The following is a 7,255-nucleotide window of genomic DNA, read 5'->3' as shown; positions in this document are numbered from 1 at the left end:
AATGTTATTTTGAAATTCATCGCTCCTAATCAAATTCATCGGTCCAAGTGCTACCGATAACTTTAACGTGAATTGATATTTTTTTATGATGTGGAAATTCGTAGCCGCTAACTTTAATTGTGTATTGGATAAACCGTCGGACTAACGTGATAGCCTACAAATTACGCTAGCTAATTAAGTAAATCGCACTGAATAAGCCTTGTGCGATAGCTCGCTCGAGAAAGTATTGATAAGAAGAATCAAACTTCTGACCATTTGTTAAGAGCTTAACTACTCTGCCAATTATATAAACATTCCTTTAAGACTAACGTGAATTGATATTATACTGAAGCCAATGGAAAGATAAAGGAGTTAGTTGTAAGATGAATACCTCTGGTAAAGACAAATTTAATCGGAGAATTCAATGACAAATGGCAGAGTCAACCAATGTGGAAGAGACGAAGGTACGAGGGTTATTTGTGGGTAAATACAAACTAATCGTGTTGGGAAAATCGTGGAAAACAGCCTCGATCAAACATGAAAAAATTGATCTCCAGTTGTTAAAATAGACGAACCCCAAGTTCCCAAACGTAAGATCACGTGTTTTTACTCGTATGAAAATTAATTTATAAAATTCACGTTTGACGAGGGCCACTTTTTAAAATACCCTCGAGACAATTTTGGACTTGTTACGACTATTTTTTTTTATAAAACAATTTGTGGCGACTACTTAATTACCACGTAATTGGTAGAGATATTGTTTAACACGTACAAATGTAAAAGATGAACTTTATTTAATTAAGTCACATAATAATCCTTTAATTACAATGTGTGTCGCAACAAGCAGCACTGCTTCTATTGTAATAGTTAATTAGCTTTCTCTATAAGTACTAACGTAGTATAGTTGTTTAATAGAGTAATTAGAAGTCTTCCACTATAAATATGCAATTATTAGCTCCTAATTAGTAAACTAGCTATTAGTATTAAAAAAAAAAGAGCATGTATTATTATTGTGTAATTGACCGCACAGAAAAAAAAAAAAAATTGTAAGTCCGGTAAGAGTTTCTATTTTTAAAAAATTCATTATTTCAAAATGAAATATATGTGAACAAATGAGAAAGGATGTATACATACATGTGGGGTTTCTAAAAGACTTGAATCAAGTCATAACCTCTACAAAAAGTCTCGAATCGATTTTATTTTTTGTAGGCTAGAGCTGAGCTCGGACTCATCGAATTTTCTATTTCAAGTTTGACTCATGAAAATATCGAGTTACTCAAGCTCCAAAACCTTGAAAGTGTTAGTAATTTTAGGATTTAAATTTTATATTTTTATATATGAAAAATTACCCTTAAATTCTAAATCTTTTTTAAAAATAATAATATATAGTTATTTGAGTATAACAAATAAAAACTCGAATTCGACTCAAACTCGAGTCAAGTTTTGACTGAACCGATCCCAAATAACTTGACTCGCGTATATCCCTAAATTGTAACTTCTCAAAGTATGATTTACATGATTAGAATAAAATCTATATTACACACATTAAATCCACTTAAGCAAAAAATGGAAAACGACTAGTTATTTTTCTCACGTTTTGGAATATTGAATGTTGTTTTTCTTTATATTTACTTTGATGGATTTTAATGTGTATAACATTAATTTTCATTTTCCACGAGTCATATAGGAGATTATCGGTGTCAAATAAACGATATTTGATGGGTTTAGTGACTTTAAAAAAGAACAAAAAAAAAATTCAAGTTAGTGAATGAAAACCACACTTCCATGAGTTATAAACTAAAATCCAAAACAAGTTAATTTACAATACTAAAATTCTATATATTGCGAATACAAATAATTTTTAATGTTTGATACTTAATAGTAAAACCGAATAAATTGATTCATGCGCTAACTTCTGGTGGGGGTATGGAAAGCGGGAAAAAGAGGATGCATTGGACCACTTGGGACTTCCTTTGTCGACCTAAATGTAATGATGGTATGAGATTCAGAAAACTCGAGATATTTAACAAAGCGTTATTGGCCAATCAAGTGTGGCGCATTATTCGAAACCCAGATTCTTTGGTGGCAAGGGTCTTGAAGGTTCGGTATTTCAAGCATACTAGCATCATGCTGGCGCCGGTTGGTAGTAACCCATCTTACATTTGGCGGTCCATGTGTTGGAGTAGAGATGTGCTGAATGTGGGACTGTATGGGCATGGAGTGAACATCATGCGGGACAAATGGATACCATCATTGCGATCCATCGGTGTCCAAGTAGAAGAGGCGGCGCAGGTGAGCTCTTGGATTGATAACTACCAGTGGAGTGCGCAGAATATCTCAAATGCCTGCCCGAACTACATTGTCCAAGAGATACTGAATCTTCCTATCCCACATTATGCCATGGGTAATACGAGATTCTGGAAGTTTGAAGTAAAAGGGCAGTATTCGGTAAAGAGAGGATACAGAATTGGCATTGGGCTGCATAATCCGCCTGAAAATCAATCGAAATCCGCTGTAATGCAGAACTGATGGAGTCTCCTCTGGTCCTTGGCTATCCCACCAAAGATTCTTGTTTTCTGGTGGCGGGTGTTTCATAACATCATTCCTACTATGATAAATCCAGAAAAGCACCATGTGCCCGTTTCGGGCGGTTGCTCATTGTGTCATACTAATGCAAATATTCAACATGCCATGCGCTATTTTACTGCCCAAGGGTGAGGGAATTCTGGAAAGAAAATGGAGCATGGAGTAGAATCAAGGGGAGTAGAAGACAGGATATTCAAGAGATTTAATTTTGGTCTTAGGGGTGTGGTTCGTGACCAAGATGGTCAGGCAGTGATAACGTTCGGCCAAGCCATAACAAAGCCAGATTTAATTTTTCATTTTTTTTAATAAATCGTAGGTTTTAAAAATTATGAAACCGCACCGTCTCTATGGTGCGGTTATTTTGTTTTACCCAAAATCGTACGAACTGCACCACACCGCCTTACCTTATATAGTTGTTTAAAATAATGTTATTAACGACACCTTAATATATAATTTATTTTTTATTTCTAACTTGCACTCCGTCACTTTCTCTCGCAACATTCCTTCAATATTTTTTCTTCATTCTTTGTTAGCACAACAATTAATATTCTTCTAATTTATTTTATAATCATGACTAAAAATGAAACTTAAAGCATCTTTTTCTCTATTTTAACTTTATTTTTATTATTTATTTTTTATGTTATCTATTTTATCTAATTATGTATTGTACTATTTGTGGTTATATTATCTTTAAATATATTATTTTTTTCTATTATTATTATATATAATTTGAGTTCTTTTTCATTCTACTTATCATTAAAAAAAATCGCAAGTCGACTGCAACCGCTTAAAACCGCGAAAGCAATTTTATATGTAAAACCTCAATAAAAAAAAATAAAATATAACCGAACCGCAAAAGATAATCTGGTTTGAATTTTTTTAAAAACTCAAACCGTAAAACCTCACCGTGATAACCCCTAATTAGACTGGATATTAAATTTGGGGACGATAAGTGTCTGGTCATCTTAGAAATGATTTAAATTGTTAATTAACACCCTTGTTAATATAGAATGGAGATGCAGAAAATAGTACAAATTTTGAAATTTTCGAACAACGCTTTAGGTGGGGTATCTCATTGAAGCTCTCATCGTATACTTGTGACTCTCAAATCTAGCATGTGAATGTACTAGACAAATCCAAAAAAAATTCAATCACTATTGAATTTAATTATCTCATCCCTACGTGCAAGTCATTAATTAACCGTAATTCATAACTAGTTATCGACATACACATACATATTATGTATGTATAACATGAATAATAAGTATTCTAAAGTCATACTATATATACAATAACAATAGTAATTTCTGTGAAAATTTTCTCTAATTTATCTTTATAATTTTGGAACAAATAGAAGCTTTTATTTGATTGTTAAAAAGTTATATTTTCCCACAATAAAAAGACAATGTATTCTCAATTTCTAAATCGAAAAAAATTGGAAGGTGCCGACATGAAAATTTACTTTTAAATAAAGAAAGACTGTATTTGTGGAAGTAAAATAAAGTGTAGTGCACTCAAATTTAATTTACATAAAAACTCTTATAAGATGGTCCAATCAATGAAACAGTATTACTTTTTTATGTCAAAAATATTATTTTTTATTGGAGATATAGATTGAGTTGACCGGTCTTACGAATATATATAGATCAATGAGACTGTCATAAAAAACCTAATAATTTAATTTAACAGTAAGAGATTTTTTGGAGTTTTACATGACTGATTAAAATATATATATTCATTCCAAGATGAGCTAAAAGATTTGAGGGCTTCTTCGGATTCCACCTTCATCAAGAAGAATATCAGACATCATGTGTTGGGAACATTATGTCGCAACTTCTGAACGGTGGAGATCTTTATTGGTTGCTTGTAGATGCAGATATTTACAGCCAAACATAGTCTACTGTTATTCTCTCGCATGATTACTGTGCGGCATTCTTGAAAAAGCAGTTGCAGAAAATATAGCCGTTGGATTGCTTTGAAATTTATACCATAGATTTGAATTATCATGACACAAATTATGAACGGTGGAGATCTATTTTGGTCGCCTCTAGTCTCGGATATACACAGCTGAATAGAATATGCTATTTTTCTCGCATGATCACTGTGCAGGATTTTTGAAAAAACGATTACGGAAAATCTAACTTCGAAATTTATACCATATTCTCATAACATCTTTAAGCTCATTCTGGATGGTTGATATCAATTTTATATTAATCATTGAGCAAAGAATAAAAGATGTTATCTTGTTATACATCTAAATTCATGTCATCCACAAAATGAGAGATTTATTGGAATTCTATTTCATTATATTTTTTTTTGGGTTTTTTTTACAGATATCGGACATGAAATCTTGTAGTAAGGCTCAATTCTACTATATCGGGCATGCAATCTCATAGTAAGACCCTATTCTGCCATATTGGGCATGCAATCTTGTAGTAAGGCTCATTTTAATATATCAGGCATGTAATCTCGCAGTAAGGCCACATTCTATCATATTGGGCATGCAATTTCGGATTAAGGCCCTATTATACTATATTGGGCGTGCAATCTAGCAATAAGGCTCAATTCTACTATATCGGGCATGCAATCTCGCAGTAAGACCCTATTCTATCATATTGGGCATGCAATCTCGCATTAAGGCCCTATTCTACTATATTGGGCGTGCAATCTCGCAATAAGACCCTATTTTACGATATCGGGCATGCAATCTAGCACTAAGGCCAACTCTATGACTTGACACTTTATAAGCCCAACACAGCTTGGCAAACCACGCACAAAAAGCCCGATCAGTTCGGCAACGTGTAAGCCCACACCAATCGTGGCCTCCCTAAAAAGCCCGACCAAGCTCGACACTTACCACACAATTCGTGGTCAAATTCAAAAGCCCGACCAAACTCGACATATAACACGCAATTCGTTGTCAATTCAAAAGCCCGACCAAGCTCGGCACATACCATGCAATTCGTGGTCAAATTCAAGATCCCGACCAAGTTCGGCACATACCACGCAATTCGTGGTCAATTCAAAAGCCTAACACAACTTGGCAAACCACAAAATCCCAATCAGTTCGGCAATGTGTAAGCCCATGCCATTCGTGGCCTCCCTAAAAATCCCGAACAAGCTCGGCACTTACCACGCAATTCGTGATCAATTCAAAAGCCCGACCAAGCTCGGCACATTGCACGCAATTCGTGGTAAATTCAAAAGTCCGACCAAGCTGACACTTACCACGCAATTCGTGGTCAAATTCAAAATCTCGACCAAGCTAGACACTTACCACACAATTCGTGGTCAAATTCAAAATCCCGACCAAGCTCGGCACATACCACGCAATTCGTAGTCAATTCAAAAGCCCGACCAAGCTCGACACTTACCACGCAATTCGTGGTCAATTCAAAACCCGACCAAGCTCGGCACCATGTGATCCCACACAACTCATGGTTATCTCAAAAGCCCGATCCGCTTGGCAACAAAAATTATTATCTACAGCTCTTTATTTGAGCTCGGTTTAATCAGATTATCGTCTATTGCTCTTTATTTGAGCTCGGTTCTAATCAGACCTTCATCTACAGATATTTATTGAGATAAACTTTCAAACGGCTCGGGTCGTCCTTATATCAGATTATATTTCTGTTGAGATCTTTATAGACTTTTTACGACAATCGGTATTTTCTTGGACTTCGTCTTATGCTCAGTTTTTGTTAGTTTCGGTATTTTGATCCGAATTCTTATTAAGCGCCAAATCATTCGGCACATCTCAGTAAGCTCACTTCATCACGAACGCTCAAAGGAAATTGCAAACAACCAGAATGTTGTCTTTATGCTCTAAAATATAAATTCAACAACTTCAAAGTTTCTCATCGTTTCACTCGCCGTCACTTATCTCCGGGAGGTATTATTGATGATATGATAAAAATCTTATAATATCTTTATTTATATTTTAGAGATATATAATAATATTGCATGGATATGTATAATTCTAGTTGTATTATACATTATAATTTTACATGGACTGAGACTCTCTTCTTATGAATAAGGGATCTCTAACCCTTATTAAGGGAGGTTGTATTTTTTTCCAAAACGTCTCCCAATCCTTTTCTTACACATCTTATTTGGGTCTTTACACGTCTTTTACATGTTTTATATCACTTGCAATTTCCATACTTTTTCTATTGAATCGTATACTGACTTGAGCGTCGAAGTGGCTTCGCCTTCGGGCTAGTCATCTCACATGTTTTCTTTGATACACAGAAATATTTTGGGATCATTCGGCTCGATTTATTGATAAAATTGGTTCGTTGATTACGATTCGAGGTAATTTATTTGATGCAAAAATTTTTGAACACATCAATTTATATTTATGTGGGGGATTGTTGGAAAAATGGATTGTGTACCCATTTAAAATTGATAAAATATTTATGATTAAATTATTTCTCGATTACCAATTAGAGTGAATGAGAAATTAAAATAAATATTCATAAATATTAGTTTGAATTTTATAGAATGAAAATATTTAATAGAAAGATGATTATATATTACATAACATATTATTAAATGAAAAAGGTGATTTTATTGACTAATTGTGAATTGGTGGTGTGAGGTGGTGACAATTCAAATTGTGTATTAAAAATTCGCGACAATCAATGATGACCGAAGGGTTATTATGTGTACAAGGGAAAATGGCGTGTAT

This window comes from Henckelia pumila, chromosome 4 (genome assembly GCF_033568475.1).
Source record: "Henckelia pumila isolate YLH828 chromosome 4, ASM3356847v2, whole genome shotgun sequence".
Classification (NCBI taxonomy): Eukaryota; Viridiplantae; Streptophyta; class Magnoliopsida; order Lamiales; family Gesneriaceae; genus Henckelia; species Henckelia pumila.
The sequence above is the reverse complement of the archived record's forward strand: the minus strand, read 5'-3'. Positions refer to the sequence as shown.